At 44.9% G+C, this 17,402-nt stretch overlaps 1 protein-coding gene across 1 annotated transcript in view; it reads right to left on the reverse strand.

Moving 5' to 3' along the window:
• The window catches only part of NRXN2 (neurexin 2), a 1,565,743-nt gene that overhangs the window by 903,055 nt on the left and 645,286 nt on the right, over window positions 1–17,402 (reverse strand). The gene's annotated exons all lie outside the window — the stretch shown is intronic.

Raw genomic sequence — 17,402 nt, forward strand, 5'->3', positions numbered from 1 at the left:
GCCTCCAGCCCTGCCCCGTTCTGTTTCCAGCCCCGCCCCATTCTGCCCCCAGCCCCAATCACACAAGGTCTCCTTTCTTCTTCCCCGATGAGCTCCGGCTGCATCTGGAGGGCCTGAAGCATGCGCAGATGTGACATTATGTGTGCAGGCTCAGAGGCCCTCCAGATGTGGCCGGAGTTTGTTGAGGCTTTACAAAACCAGGACAAACTGTCGGGTTTTGGAAAGCCCGTCCAGGCACCGGGACAGTCCTCTAAAAAGAGGACATGTCTGGGTTCTCCCAGACATCTGGTAACACTAGGTCAGATATAATTCAGCTATGAGGGGTTGAGGCGAGAAGATGAAAGTGAAATAAGCAGAGTGAGATAACCATGTTGAAATCTTTTGACAAGCAGGCAAAGAAACCTATCCCAACTTCACTTCTCTCAAATTTCATGGCTGATGAGGTCAGCAACTCAGCAGAAATTTCTCTACTGGATTCAGAGAGAGAAGGCAATAGGAAGGTGCTGGGTTTCATGCATTTAATTTTCTGAAGTCAAAGGGGATACAAAATTAGAAAAAGAATCCATAAAAGCACAACAGAGGAAACCAAGAAAGAGAGAAAAATGAAGGTAGTTAGAAATTAGGGGCCTGATTCTATAAATGGCGCCTAACTCCTAGGCACCGCACAGTGCAGTTGTCAATCAACCACTAGGTGTCATTTACAGAATTACGCCTAGCGACACCTAAGCATTTTTAAGCATCGGAAGGCATCTTTATGGTGCCAGTGTATCAAGCCAGAGTTTCATGGTTTAATTTACCAGAGATGCCTAACGATGGCTAAGCCCTACCATGCCTATTCTCTGCCCCTAACCATGCCTACTTTGTGGATAGGCATGTTTAGGTGCCTCTACTTAGGTGTCGCTAGGTGCTGCTCCGAGCTCCATGCAGAATTCTTAATTAATTGCTTTGGGGGAGGGGGGGGGAGTTGCCAAGATGGCGACGCTGATCCCGTGTATGTAGGATTGCTCGTTTTGGTTCTGCTGATTTTCTTTGGATTCCTGTTGCCATTATTCCTCAAACGTAAAGGAGTGGTGAAAGTCGTTCCCACCCGTAGCCAAGCAGGCGTTTGAGTGGTTTACTGTGGGATCCCTACCAAAGATTGGGGAAGTTCTCCCACTTCAAGGGAGGAAGGAGGAAGTTGGAAGTCCTCCCTTGCTGGGGTATGAAACATCTCTATCGCCCCCGACGTCAGTTTTTCCTCCTTGGGGAAGGAGCCAGGACTTATCCAGTTGCCAGCTTAACCGGCTAAATCCAAATATTCATTGTGAGATACTACTACTACTACTTATCATTTCTATAGCTATTAGACATAATGCAGCATTTTACATCACCATTTATCTCTACTGAATATTTCTGGTTAGTGGCTATAAGTTAAGTGGCTATATCACATGATAACCAGCAATTTTCAGTGCTGACTGGCCAAGTTTAGTGACCAAATTGCGCCACATAAATAGAATTTTATCTTTTGCCAATTGTCACTATAAACTTAATCAGCTAGCACTGAAAATTGACTTAGCTGGCTAAATTTATGCCAGTCAAAAATAAACCACATATTCAATGCCAGTCACCAGAAGGGGCCAAGCATTGAATATTCGCGATCACCGCTGATCACTGGAGTTAGCTGATCTGTCTCCTGTGGTCTGAATATTGGCCAGTAAGCAAGTACAAACTAAAAATGGAAATATGTCGGCAAAAATTAAACTGAACTTCCAAGAAGCCAAACTCTGCATACAGTGCATCAACAGTATACTTGTCCTCTGTACTGTGCAAAATATAGCTGCTATAAATTTCTACAGCTGATATATTCCAGTCATTACATAATTAACAAATACAACTAAAACAAAAGATGGAAAATAAAATGATACCATTTCATTGGACTAAATACATTTTTCAGACCTCAAATCCTCTTTCCTCAAGTCAGGACAGTATACTGCAGTTATGGTATCTTGTTCTGATCTGAGGAACGTTTATGGTATCTGAAAATGAAAAGTGTATCAAAATTATTCCAATGAAAAAGATATCATCTTATTTCCATTTTCATTTATATTTATTTTCGTTATAATCATATATTGATTCGGCCCGTCCACTTTGCCTGTTCCTGTATTCAGTGAGCCTTCACCAGTGTCCCTCCCTGACGAAGAGACGAAATCCGGGTCGGAGGGACGGGAACTTAATCAGATAAGAAAAAAAACATTCAGGATTTTACTGAAGCACTTACATTTTTATTTTCACAAGTCACCAATGAGAGTTAAGATCAATACTCCCTAATCAAGATAAGTACATCAAGCTGGATATACTTACCAGATAGGTGTTAGATACGCTTTAATATATATATATATAGGGAGGGCCGGGGACTTGTGGAGGCGATGATGGTCCCCTTGAAAACCTCATTGTAGTGACATCACTATTATATGGGTTTCTTGGTCTGAGCACTTCACAAATAATTTAAATATTGTATTTTGCACAATTATAAATGGAATAATTTCTAATAAGAATATAGCTGTGAATATATGATTATAACGTCAATATCGTCACAGATTACAAAGAAAGTTATCTCTCTATTTTGTAGTCCATTTATATTTATTAACATTTATTTAACGCAGCTACCACACCACGAGTTTATCCTAAAACTAAAAATAAAGGGACCAATATTCAGTAAGTGTTTTGCTCACTGCTAGCGGAGTTTTTCCCAGATATTCAAAGCTAGAACTTGTGCAGGCTTCAGTTTTGAATATCTGGTTATTTTGAAGCTGGCTAACACATAACCACTTAAGTAGATATTCAGCCCTGAAGCAGCAATGGGCTAGCGCATAACAGGACAGACTTTTATGTGGTCCCATATATACCCTAAACCTGGCCACTTAAGAACATAAGAACATAAGAAGTTGCCTCCGCTGAGGCAGACCCTTGGTCCATCCTGCTCAGCGGTCCGCTCCCGCGGTGGCCCATAAGGCCCATTGCCTGAGCAATGGTCTATACCTATCTATACCCCTCAATCCCTTTTTCTTCTAGGAATCTATCCAAACCTTCTTTGAAACCATTTAATGTTTTCTTGTCTATAACAGCCTCTGGAAGCGCGTTCCACGTATCCACCACCCTCTGAGTGAAAAAGAACTTCCTAGCGTTTGTTCTAAACCTGTCCCCTTTCAATTTCTCCGAGTGCCCCCTTGTACTTGTGGCGCCCCTTAATTTGAAAAATCTGCCCCTGTCTACTTTTTCTATGCCCTTCAGGATCTTGAAGGTTTCTATCATGTCTCCTCTAAGTCTTCGTTTCTCCAGGGAGAAAAGTCCCAACTGCTTCAATCTTTCGGTATATGGGAGATTTTCCATTCCCTTTATCAGTCTAGTTGCTTTTCTTTGTACTCCCTCAAGTACCGCCATGTCTTTCTTGAGGTACGGCGACCAGTACTGGATGCAGTACTCCAGATGCGGCCGCACCATTGCACGATACAGCGGAATGATGACTTCTTTCGTCCTGGTTGTAATACCCTTCTTAATGATACCCAGCATTCTGTTTGCTTTCCTAGAGGCTGTGGCGCATTGCGCCGATGCCTTCAGTGTTGCATCTACCATCACTCCCAGGTCTCTCTCCAGGTTGCTGACCCCTAGTGGTGTTCCCCCCATTTTGTATGTGAACATCTCGTTCTTTTTCCCCACGTGCATGACCTTGCATTTCCCCACGTTGAAGCTCATCTGCCATTTTTCGGCCCACTTTTCCAGCTGTGTTAGATCCTTTTGAAGATCTTCGCAGTCTTCCCTGGTTTGAACCCTGCTGTATAGTTTGGTGTCATCTGCAAATTTAATGACCTCACACTTGGTTCCCGCCTCTAGGTCGTTTATGTAGATATTGAACAGGAGCGGTCCCAGCACTGACTTAAGGGCTAAATACTTACCATGAGTTACCACAAGAGGTCGCAGTAGCCATTTTGAAGAGTCGTGAAGCAGGAGCAAGGGTGCTTTACTCCTGTCCCCTCACTGGATTGCCAGGGACAAAGGTAGGTCCAGGTGTGCTTTCAGGGGAAGGAAAGATTTGGCCACAGACTGGGGGAATGAGGGAAGGGATTTGGGGATTGGAGGCTCCAGGGTGGATAGAAATGTTAGGTTCTTACATCGGAAATCTTTTTTTCTTGTAGATATGTCTAGTGGTCCTGAATGCTAGGGTCTAGTATCCCAATCAGCAAGTTGCTTGCAGCAAACTGTCAATCGTGTTTTCCAATCCCTATTCCTTCCCAGGGAGCTGCTCCTGTCCCCCTTAGTTTGTAAACATTATACTATCCATACTTGTGCAACTAGCACCGAATATGTATGTATAGAGCTTGTAGCTACTTGAATGCCCTGCTGACAAGCTGAGCCTCAAACCAGAGTGTATGATCATGAAGAAATACTTATGCAGCATTTCCATCTTCTTCTTTTTTTTTTTTTTTTTAGATCTTTTATGGGACAGAAATTCTTTAAATTCAGATTAATCCTAAAGCAGAAGGCAGGCAAAGCCCATATACAGGACGGGACTTCAGGACCACTAGACACATCTGTGACAAAGAATATTACAGAAGTAAGAACCTAATCTTTCTAGTGCAATGTGTCTAGTAGTCCTGAATGCTAGGGAAATATCAACGCAGTCCCCTGAGTATAGGGTGGGCCACTGCACCCGACTTTAAGATGGAGGCCTCAAAAGCGGCATCCTTCCCAGCTGCTACATCCATTCTATATTCTGGTGAAGGTATAAAGGGTTGACCATGTAGCCACTCTACAAATCTTCTCGGGCAAAACAACCCTAGTCTTCATCCATGAAGTAGCAACTCCTCTAGTGGAATGTGCTTTCAATGTGATTGGTGGTTGTTTACCACAGCCCACATACACATTTTAATCCATCTGGAAATCGAGGCTTTAGACATTGGCCTCCCTTTCTTAGCATGACTTATGAGAACAAAATGGTGTTCTGAAGGTGAAACTCATTGGTAACCTCAAGATACCAAATAAGCACTCGCTTGACATCCAGCAAATGCAACGCTTTATCCTTTTTCTTACACCCCATAGATCGAAAAGCGGGCAAACATACTTCCTGATTGATATGGAAGGCCGAGACTACTTTCGGTAAGAAAGATGGGACAGTGCTTAATGAGAGCCCTGCTTCTGTGAACCTAAGGAATGGCTTTCTGCAGGAAAGAGCTTGTAACTCAGAAACCTGTCTCAACAATGTAATCACCACCAGGAACACTGTCTTGATGGTAAGATCCAAGAAGGAAGCTTCCCATAAGGGTTCATAGTACAGAACAGGGAGAGTCTGGTGCAGTGGTTAAAGCTACAGCCTCAGCACCCTGAGGTTATAGGTTCAAACCCACGCTGCTCCTTGTGACCCTGGACAAGTCATTTAATCCCCCCATTGCCCCAGGTACATTAGATAGATTGTGAGCCCATCGGGACAGACAGGGAAAAATACTTGAGTACCCGAATAAATTCATATAAACCGTTCTGAGTTTCATTGGGATAACGGTATAGAAAATTGAAAGAATGAATAAATAAATAAATTGAAACATGATGTTAAGGTTCCAGGAAAGGAAAGAGGAACTCACTGGAGGGTACAACCGCAGATTCTCTTTAATGAACCGGGCGACATCTTGATGAGAGGCCAAAGAGCCTTATTTCCCTTGTGCTTGGAAACAGGAAAGACCTGCCACCTGCACTTTCAGAGAACCTACCGAGAGCCCCTTCTGAAATCCCGCCTACAAAAAGTCCAGGACTACTGAAATTGAAGCTCTCCAGGGCTCTACATCCTTCACCATACACCAGCGCTGAAAGTATTTCCAGACCTTAGCATAGGCTACCACCATGGATGGCTTCTTTGCTCTGAGCAACGTGTTAACAACCATGTCCAAATAACCATGCCGTAACCCCAAAGTGCTCCAGCTTCTTGATAGGGACCGGTCCCTGAGTGAGAAGATCCACTTGGGCCAGAAGTCTGAGGCATTCATCCCTCTGGAGATGAACTGGGTCCACATACCATGGTCTGTGAGGCCAATCGGGTGCCACTAGACTACCAAGTCAGGATGGATCACAATCCTGTGAATGACTTGACCACAAGGGAAACACGTACAACCCCTCACTTCCGAGCTTGGATCTTTGGTTGTAAAAATGTGGCATCTTGGTGGGTGTTCATAGCTGAGACCATCAGATTCATGTGTGGAAGCCCCCACCGCCGAACTCTGGCACTGAATGCCTGCGGAGACAGAGACCATTCCCCCGGGTCGAGAGTCTGCTGATTAAGGAAGTCGGCTTGCACATTTTCACTTTTGCCACATGAGTGGTAGAGAGAGCCTGCAAGTACACCTCTGCCCACCAGAAGAGAAGTTGAGCTTCCAGACACAGCAGGGCATTTCTGGTGCCTCCTTGCCTGTTGACATATGCTATCACTGTCATATTGTTTGAAAAGACTCTGACAGCCTTGCCCTCCAGAGACTTCTCCAGAGCCTGTAGTGCTAGATGAATGGCTCTGACTTCCAAGGCAATTTATGGACCGCTTTTGTTGAGCTGGGATCTAATGCCCCTGGACTGGGCATCTATTGTAGTGACCCCCCAACCATAAAGGAAGGGAATTGGTTGTTAGTATCTACCAGGAGGATATGCGAAGAGGCATGCCTCTGGAAAGGGCAGTTGGTCTCAGCCACCACCTCATGCTGCTCTTTGCTGTAGGCAGCCAGGGGAGTGGCTGCTTAGCGAATCTGTCTCAGGGGACCAATGAGAGAGGAGAGAGTCTTGGAGAGGTCTCATGTGTGATCTGGCCCAAGAAACCACCTCTATGGTTGCCACAATTGACCCCAGGACCTGCCGATAATGCCACGCCATGGAAGCCTGTCTCTGGAGTAGCTCTGAAATCTGTTTATGGAGCTTTAGTTTATGTGGCTCTGGAAAAACACACTTGGCCCAAGGCTGTGTCAAACAAGACTTCTAGGTACTCCAGGTACTGAGTCAGTTTCAGCGGACTCTTCTTGAAGTTGACTATTCAACCCAAGTCCTGGAAGAGTTGTACCACACTCAAAACCACCAGCTCGCTCTCCTCCTTAGACAGAATTCTGATGAGCCAATCATCCAAATATGGGTGCACCTGTATCCCAGCTTTGCGAAGGTGTGCTGCTTCTATTACCATCACCTTGGTAAAATTGTGAGGTGCTGTGGCCAGGCCAAAGGTGAGCACAGAAAACTGGAAATGCTGCTCCAGCACATGAAATCGAAAGTACCTCCTGTGGGTTGGGAAAATGGGAATGTGACGATAGGCCTCCATCAGATCTAGGGAGGCAAGAAAATCCCCCGGAGCTATAGATGCTATGATCGACCGAGTGATCTCCATGCGAAAGTGCAGTATCTTCAGAGCCGCGTTGACCGACTTGAGGTCTAGAATTGGTCTGCAGTCATCTGAGCCTTTCTTTGGCAATCTGAGGCCAGACTGACTAAAAGGCCAACAGCCTGCCTCCTATCTGGGGGAGCCCATCCTTTGGTCTGGTGTCATTGTGCTTTCTTAGTGGCTGGTGAGGGGCAAGTTGCTTCCTTCTGCCCCCAATGAATCTCTGAAGCGATCCATGAAAGGGTCTTTGCATTGATTGGCCTCCCAAATACATACGAAATCTTCGGAAGCCTCGAAAATTGCCCCAACCTGAACTCTAAGCCAATTGGGATCTGCTTTCTGGTAAGGAATTCTGCCCCTACTTTCTGATAAGAACTTCTGCCCCTGAAAAGGAATCCTGCTTAGCGTAGCTTTAGAGGTAGCATCTCCTCCCCAATGTCTGATCAGGAGCATCCATCGGGCAGAGATAGCATAGGTCAAGACCTTGCTCATAACTCTAATAAGATCATATAGAGCTTCACCAATATAATTTACCCCAGAGAGGAGCTTTGGGGAATCTTCCCCATCTATCGGGTCAAAGGCTCGAGACAGGTGAGTGTCACAAGTGTGTACTAGAAAGGAAGACGTGGCTGCCACCTTAATGTCTAGGGCCAAAGCTTCAAATTGATGCTTGAGGAGCAAGTCCATTTTGTGGTCCTGAGGATCTTTTAACATCACCCCTCCTTCACTAGGGAGGGAGTTTCATTTAGTGACCTGTGCCATCAGCAAATTCACTTTCGGTGAACAAACCGCTGCTGGAAATCTGGCGTCATCAGATACAGCTTGGCCATAATTTTAGCCATTCAAAGGGATCCCTCTGGTGACTCCCAGTGATAAGTGACTAGCTTAGCGATGTCCAGATGGGAAGGAAAAAAATGCAGTCGGAGCCACAGAACTTCTAACTGAGTATTGAGAAATAGAAGCTGACGGGTCTTCCAGCTTTTAACTCTTGCAGCGAGTTAGAAATAACATTCAAAAGCACAGAGGCCCTGAACAACCAGCCAGGTCGAGAGTCTTCCCCCTATTCCAGAGTCGTCACAACTTCAGGGTTGCTGTCCTCCTGCATGGAACAGATTCTGTTCATCCTGGGATAAAAGTGGCATGGAATTGGACTTGCTATCGTCTCAGTCCATAACTGACTGAACCTCCTGAACCAAATCTGTGTCATCATCTGGCTGGGGCGCCTGTTGCAGGGGAAACCTGCACTGCTGCTCTTGACAGCTTAAATAAACATTTCACATAAGACTTACAAAATTCAACGTGAAGCCTTGTAATGAGGGTCTCTCCTACCCTGTCAGGGACTCCCTGCCATTTCTCCTGTGCTCTAAGGCTCCCCACACAACTGCTCATGACCAATATAGATTTGAAGGGTCCTGGAAGGGTGTCTTATCCAGATGACAAACCTCCTGTGGATCCCAAGCCCTAAAGGACTTGGAGGAGGCTGAGCCTGAGGCTCCCGCCCTTTCCCTGTGTGCTCTGTTGCACATAGGGTTACCATATGGCTCCAGAAAAAGGAGGATGGATTAAGATATCCGGGTTTTAATTCCATTGAAAACAATGGAAGTAAGGAGGCTAGATTGAGACATCTGGATTTTACTTCCATTGCTTTCAATGGACGTAAAACCTGTATGTCTCAATCTGTCCTCCTTTTCAAGGACTTCACCACACAAATATATTCAAGAAAATTCACTACCTTAGAGGTATAAAGAAATAGTTTCCTACCATAAACGGAGAAAAGACCTCAGTTTCTTCCAGGGATCATTATCACCTGAAAAAACTCTATACTATCTGTGTTGTATTGTACAGCTGCATAGGAAAAACATCCTGGAATAGATATAGAATGGTGGGCCTTTTTTTAAGACCTTTTTTAAATCCGTGTTTGCAATTGGCTCCGCCTTCTATCTCTGGATTGGTTGAAAGTTCTTTTTGCCTCTATTTGAAACCTAGCCAAACGCCGAGCTGCCATTTCTTAGAAGAAAATCATTGAATCGGTAGCTCAAGTGTACAATGTAAGCAAAATGGAAAGTTGTTAATATTGCTTTATTTAAGATATTTTTGATAGAAAAGGTTGTTTGTAACAATATTTTGTAGAATTTTCCTTGATGCAGCAACTAATCGCGAAACAGGGCCTGTCGGGAGTTCTATGAACTTTTTCTTCCGTGCATTAGTGTGACAACGGCACTGGGAGTATAGTGTGGACTGCTCAGATTTGGATCACACCTAGAGGATAAAAGCAGAACTGAAGATAAGTTTTTCCTATTTTTTTGACCTTTATACATTATTGATTTAATATATGAAATTTGAAATAAGATACGGAATTTTTGTGGACCAAGGATGTTTTTCCTATGCAGCTGTACAATACAACACAGCTAGTATAGAGTTTTTTCAGGTGATAATGATCCCTGGAAAAAACTGAGGTCTTTTCTTCATTTATGGTAGGAAACTATTTCTTTATACCTCTAAGGTAGTGAATCTTCTTGAATATATTTGTGTGGTGAAGTTTTTATATATTCTACTTGTATTTTCTATATTTTTTATCTCCTTTTCAAGGAGCCATATGGTAACCCTAGTTGCACATGGGACATGAACGCTCTTCGGTTGACCATCCAGCACAAACCTGGCATGATTTAATAATAATAATAATAATAATAACAGTTTATATACCGCAGGACCATGAAGTTCTATGCGGTTTACAAAGATTAAAAGATGGTAAAAATTGATTGAACTTAACAGAGGTGAAAGCTAGTGATTAACAGCTCAAGGCAGTGGCGTACCAAGGGGGGAGGGGACGGTCTGCCCCGGATGCACGCTCCAAGGGGGTGCACAGCTGGCCGGGTCCGGAAGCTCCCGCGCTGCTGAAAACAGCACCTCAGCGTGGCTGCCAACTCTGCTCTGGAATAAATATGGCAGCCGCGCTGGAGTGCACGAAGGTCTCGCGATGACTACTTCTGCTGCCTCTGTTCCGGAAGAGGTAAGACGTCAGAGGGGGGTGAACTGTAGCCGCAGTCATCGCGGGACCTTGCCGCAACTCCCTGCGTCTGCCAGCCCAGCCCCCCTCCGACGTCACTTACCTCTTCCGGAGCAGAGGCAGCAGAAGTAGTCATCGCGGGACCTTGCTGATTTCGATGGAGAGAGAAAGGAGCATAGCAGAGTGGTGGAAGGAGAAAAAGGGGGTCATGGTGGTAAGGAAGGGTGTGAAGGGTGAGAAAGGGGGTCAGGGTGGTATGGAAGTATGGTGAAGGGTGAGAAAAGGGGTCAGGATGGTATGGAAGTGTGGTGAAGGGTGAGAAAGGGGGTCAGGGTGATATGGAAGGGTGGTGAAGGGAGAGAAAGGGGGTCAGGGTGGTATGAAAGCATGCTGAAGGGTAAGAAAGGGGACAGATGCTGATGAAGTGGGGGGGAAGGGAAAGGAGAGAGTGAAATGCCAGACCATGGGGGTGTGGGAGAGATGGAAGTGGGAGGCATAAAGTTTCTGGAAGGAGAGAAGATGCCATATAGAAGGGGCAGAGAGAGGGTAGACAGTGGATTAAAGGAAGAGAGTGACAAGAAGATGAGGAAAGCAGAAACCAGAGAAGACAAAGTAGAAAAATAATTCTATTTATTTATTTATTTTTGCTTTAGGGGAGATGCATTGTTGTTTCTGTGGTGTTGCATTGTATGCAGAGTCCACCTTCTTGATGCTTCAGTTAATCTTTGTCTACATATTTTTATTCTATCTCCCCATTTACAAAACTGTAGAACATTTTTTAGCGTTGGCATCTGAGCTGTTACCACCATGGCTAAAAACCACACTACAGTTTTATAAAAGGGGGAGGGGTAGTTTGTGATTACATACTAGGCGAAGGTGTTTTCTGTGTTCTGTGTGTTCGAAAAGACATGGTTTTCTGTTAGGATTGACTATGTAGGATTGATCTGTACTAGTCTGGTTTGTTTAGTTTTACAATGGGTTTATTGACGTACTGCTCACTGCAGTATGTAAGATGCTGCCTTTTCCTATGTACACTCTTGTGTGATGTGTGGATTGTTTTCATACAGTTGGGGGGGGGGGTGTCACATATGCTAGGTATGCCACTGGCTCATGGGACCAGTTATTGAAGAGAAAGAGTAATACGGATCAGCTGCCTAGATACTTCAGGAACAGATGACCCATACAACTCTTTCTCCTCAATAACTGATCCCTTGAGCTGTTAATCACTAGCTTTCACCTCTGTTAAATTCAATCAATTTGTACCATCTTTTAATCTTTGTAAACTGCATAGAACTTTAGGGGTAAAAGGACCTGAGGAGTCTATCACAATTGATTTTAAGCAAAATTGAGGGATTTTGAGGTAGATAGAGGCAAAAGAAAAAAAAAAAAAGATTGTTTAAAATTCAAGATGGCCACCACCAGAAAAATTGCATCAGAAACGGTCCGCGGAGACCTCCCAGAAAGACAAAAAAAAAAAATCACAGGGAAAGGAGTTTAGAGGGTGGGAGACCTAGGCTCTGGGATAAGAAAGCCTCAAATTCAAATTTTAAGGACCTCCCCTACGATTTTACCCATAGGCTTCAATAGCTTTACTCACTGTGCCATGTGGTGCCTGTCTGCTTCAGCATAGAATTTCTGCATGAATCAAAGGGAAAATAAATCTGCCTCACAGATTCACTGGTTTTCTAGCTACCAGTTGGACCGAGGTCGGACTGAAACTCAACCCCCTGAAAACCTTGCTATGAAAAGAGGGGAGGACCATGAAGCTGGCCCACTGTTAGTCCCAGTTGATCCAGGAAAAATCCCACACAGCCTGCACTCAAGCTTCTGACCGAATCAGGGATGTGAGCTGCTATGCAGCGGATTGCACCTGAGCTCTGATAAAAATTCCAACAGGCTGGCTAGCTAGGTGTCCCCAGAGGGCTGATACTGCTAGCAGCAGACTTCCGCCATACAAATCTGCATCTTCTCCCAGGCAGAGATCCCACCAAGTGGGAACCTCTGGGCACCGAGCCTCCCAAGATCACTGAACAAAAACACCTGAAAATATTAAAATGGCAGAGCAGATCAAAAACACTTCTGAACAATATGCTTACAGAAAACAAACTGAGAGGACAGAAGCAGCTCACTGGGAAGGAGGAGGGGTTGAAAAACATGATTGATGGTTTTCTGTAAGCAACTTACTGGTTGGGATACAGGACCATCAGACACATTGCACTATAATTAGATTTACAGAAACAAACAAAAAAAACCTCAGCTTTTGAGCTGTCCTAAATTCATCCACTCATTTTATGCGGGCCCTGGCTGAATAAGCCCATGTTCCTCCCCAGCACCGCCCCCTGGCCCGCCACTGACCAGCCTACTTTTTTGGACTAATCAGAGCTGATATTCAGTGGGACTGCCCGCCTTAGTGCCGCTTAATATTGGCAGTTGGTCAGCCATGAGTGATTTAAGCAGGCTAGAGCCTCTCTGGCTCACTTAAATCGCTCTGAATATCAGCCCTCTTGTGTCTACCTACAAGATACTGTCTCTTTCCCTTACCCCAGCACTCCTATTCCTCAGTCTCTCACTAACTCTGACTAATTTCACAGTCTCTCACTAACTCTGATCTCTTTCTTCCCCCCTTGTATCTAGCATCTCGCATCTGCCTTCTTTCTCTGCCCTCTTCCATCCAGTCTCTGCTCTCTTTCTATGCCTCTTCCACCAGAGTATTCCCTCTCTCCCCTTCCATCCAATTACTATAACTTTCTCTGCCCCTTCCATCAAGCATTCACCCTCTCGCCATCAGCCCTTTCTCTCCCTACTTCAATGGATGGTCTGCCCTCTCTCTGCTCCCTTCTATCCAGTATTAGCCCACACTCTCTCTTCCTCATAAGAAGTCAGTGACTCAGATGTTTGAGGAGGGTGGGATAGAGTGTGGCAAGGCAAATTTCAACCTTTGGGGTGGCAAGACCTGTGTCTGCATTTCTGAACATAACAGGGAAAGATCCCTTCACTATGGAGCCGATATTCAGACCATTGGTAGTTGCAATGTCCATGGGCTGACACCCATGGTCGGTGCTGAGACTGAATATTCAGTGCTGGGCCATGTCCAGTGACTGGTATTGAATATCCAGTTTATTTGAAAAACCACTACAAACTAAGCTAGCTAAGGCAATATTCAGTGCAGGCTGATTAAGTTTATAGCAAACAAAGATAGGCCATCTATTTAAGCGGTCCAATTTGGCCGCTAATGTAGCTGGCTAGCGCTTTAAATTTTGCAGATAGCGGGCTAAGCGCTAATATTCAGCAGCCATGATCTATATCTGTCTTTTGCCAATTATGCGACACAGGCTGTAGAAGTCTGTCTGGCACTGGTCTTAGGGCTAGATTCACTAACCTGCCCAATCGTGCCCAATCTGTGGCCGATCTACAGCAGGCCAATGAATTCACCAAGGAACGCCCCCCCCCCCCCAACCGACCACACGTATCGCTAGAGAGCGATCCTGAAGCATACGCAGACCATCTTCTTTGTCTGTAAATGGACTGTCCCTGTTACTACCCCGTCCCCGGCCCACCGTCCCCTTCACCGCCCCGTCACCGTGGTTTTAACCTGCTTTAAACCTGCGAGTCGGGGTGGCAAGACAGATTCGGGGCACAGGGTGGCAAATTGGGGCAGAGAGAGGACGGCGAGAGGAGAGTCGGGGCGGCTAGGCAGGAGAAGTCGGGGTGGCAAGGCAGGAGAAGTCTGGGTGGCAAGGCAGAAGTCGGCAGAGAGCAGGAAAGGTCGTGATTGACTGGTCTCCACCAGTCACTTCTTTTTTGATCAGCCATCCCAGTCGGTGTGCCTGAAAAAGTTTAGTGAATCGCATCCTTCCTGCTTTGCATGCCGTTTCCTCTTATTTCCCCTTATTTGCATGCGCGAGTTGGAATTGGATCGGCCACGAGGTCAGTGAATCGGGTCAGGGTCGGGGTCGCAAACCGATCGGTAAGCTTTGTGAATCTAGCCCCTAGTTCCCAACTACATGGGTTATCTTTATTATAATTTGATATACCACTGGTGGTCGTAAGGCATTACAGTAGTTTACACTACAATATATAAAGCAGAAAGATACACATAATAGATGAAAACAAGAAAAGAGCAGAACACACTACAAAATTATTATGAAAGACAGTCTACATGTCATGACATTTTAACTACCAAAGGATTGTGTGAATAAATAGGTTTTAAGACATTTCTTAAATTCAGCCAGGATGGGAAGGTTCCTTATCTGTAATGAGAGATCGTTCCAGAGTTTTGGGCCTATATAATGAAAAACCAAGTGTCATGAGGTAGACAGGTGAATTTCTGATAACGGTGAAAGGCACAGGAGATTGCTGTTGGTTGAATGAAGAGAGCGTGAAGGTATGTAAGGGATAATAAGCCTTCTAAGGTATAAAGGAGCAGAAGGAAGGCGTGACAGAAAAAACCAAAGCTAGCAGTTTGTGCATGATTTGGGTAGACAGAGGAAGCCAGTGTTCTAGTTTAACCAGAGGAGGTCACATGATCAACGCGTGGCAGAGTGTAAAAGTTTAATAGCAGTGAATTGAATGAGTTGTAGTCTTTTTAGAGCCGAAAGATGCAGACCACCAAATAAAGAGTTATAATAGGCTAGATGAGAGATGACAAAGGCGTGAATTAGTGGTCACAGGAGGGATGGAGCGAGAACGAGCTGAGCGATTACATTGTAATGAGTAAAAAGAGGCTTGAACAACTGAGTCAGTGTGTAGTTTGAAGTTCAGTTTTGCATCAAAGATCTTGCCTAGGATATGACTGATTCAGAGAAGCTGAGGGTATGAGAATCAATGATGGGTTTGGGTAGGAATGATATTGGAGGACTCTGAAAAGGTCACTGAATAAGCAACATGATCATATTTTTACTTGCCTTTAAATAGATTTGTAACCATATTTTGCATTAACTGTAATATTCTAATGCTCATAAATGATAATTGATAATATAAAGAATTACAAGAATCAATCCTGGAGCAAGAGTAAAGGATGTGACCAACAGGATCTCCAGGATCATAGATGGCGCACGGGGAGTGGACACCGCTGTGCTTATCCACGTGGGAACAAATGATGTGAGCGGGCGGAAGTATGACAGGGAAGAGATGAAGGGCCAGCTCCGCTCACTCGGAAGACAACTGAAGATCAGGGAGGTGAAGGTGGCCTTCTCTGAAATCCTCCCTGTACCAAGAGCAGATGGAAAGAGACAAGGGGAATTGCAAGTGATCAACGCCTGGATGAGACGATGGTGCGAAGACGAAGGTTTTGACTTCGTGCGCAACTGGACGGCGTTCTGGGGAAAAAGCAAGTACTACAAAAGGGATGGACTACACCTCAACAACGAAGGAGCAAGAGTTTTGGCAGGCAACATGAAGAAAGCAATAGAGAAGGCTTTAAACTGAAGGACAGGGGAAAGCCGACAGTCGACCACCGGTCGATGGCACGGACAACAGGACGCCCCGACGTAGAAACAAAGGACTACTACTCATACACAAGAGAGGTCGACCTCACAGCCAACAAAGGAGAACAAGCAGGAAGGGACAACTCAGACACAGGAGGGGATGACCACACAGCAAACATGGAAGACAACACAGGAGCAGTAAAGGATACCGTAAATGAAACTGTAAGGACAGCCAAGAGTAGAAGGTCCAAAAAGGTAACACAAAGGGAACTTAGATGTATGTATACAAATGCTAGAAGTCTAGGAAACAAAATGGGAGAACTAGAGACGATAGCAAGACATGAGAACATGGATATCATTGGCATAACAGAAACATGGTGGAATGAAGAAAATAAATGGGACACAGTACTACAGGGATACAAACTATATAGAAGGGATCGAGAAGGGCAGAAAGGTGGAGGTATTGCCCTATATGTTAAGGAAGGAATAGATTCTGTTGGAATGATTACAACTGACAGGAAAGAGAAGCTGGAGTCCCTCTGGATCAAAATTCCTGGTCACAATGGTGCAGATACAAAAATTGGCCTTTACTATCGTCCCCCAAGACAGGCGGAGGTCACTGACTCAGAAATGATGGAGGAAATCAAACAAGTATGCAAGACAGGCAATGTAGTTATATTGGGAGACTTCAATTTCCCAGGAATAGACTGGAAACTAGGAGCCTCCAACTGCGGCAAGGAGGCCAAGTTCCTGGAGGTGCTAGGGGATTGCTTCCTGGAGCAAATGGTAAAAGAGCCGACAAGAGGAGACGCCACCTTGGACTTGGTCCTAAATGGTCTCACCGGACCGATAACAGAAGTAGAAGTCATGGTTCCACTGGGAACGAGTGATCACAATGTAATCAACTTTAAACTTGACATCGGGAAAGGGAAACATACCAAAACCTTAACCACCACCTTAAACTTTAAAAAGGGTAAATACGATTGCATGAGAGCCATGGTAACAAAACGACTCGAGAAGATGGTGGACAAACTTGAAACAGTAGATCAGGCATGGTGCCTATTGAAAAATACTATTGCAGAAGCACAAGATCTCTACATTCCGAGGATTTCCAAAGATCGGAGAACTAAAGGCAAAGGAGAACCGGCATGGCTTACCATACAGGTGAAGGAAGCCATAAAAGAAAAGAAGGACTCTTTCAGAAAATGGAAATGCACGAAGACAACCGAAGCCTGGAACAAACATAAAGATGAACAGAAGAAATGTCACAAGGCGGTGAGGGATGCAAAACAGGACTATGAGGAAAAAATAGCCCGGGAGGCTAAAAACTTCAAGCCCTTCTTTAGATACGTGAAAGGGAAAAAACCTGCAAAAGAGGCAGTGGGACCCCTGGACGACAAGGGAAGAAAAGGGTACATCAAGGAAGATAAACAAATCGCAGACAAACTAAATTCCTTCTTTGCGTCCGTCTTTACGAAGGAGGACACCTCAACAATACCTGAAGCGGAGAAACTGTTTACAGGAGAAATAGAGGACAGCCTCACCACAGTTGAAGTGAACTTAGATCAGATATACTATCAGATCGACAAAC

Source organism: Geotrypetes seraphini, chromosome 8, assembly GCF_902459505.1.
Source record: "Geotrypetes seraphini chromosome 8, aGeoSer1.1, whole genome shotgun sequence".
Classification (NCBI taxonomy): domain Eukaryota; kingdom Metazoa; phylum Chordata; class Amphibia; order Gymnophiona; family Dermophiidae; genus Geotrypetes; species Geotrypetes seraphini.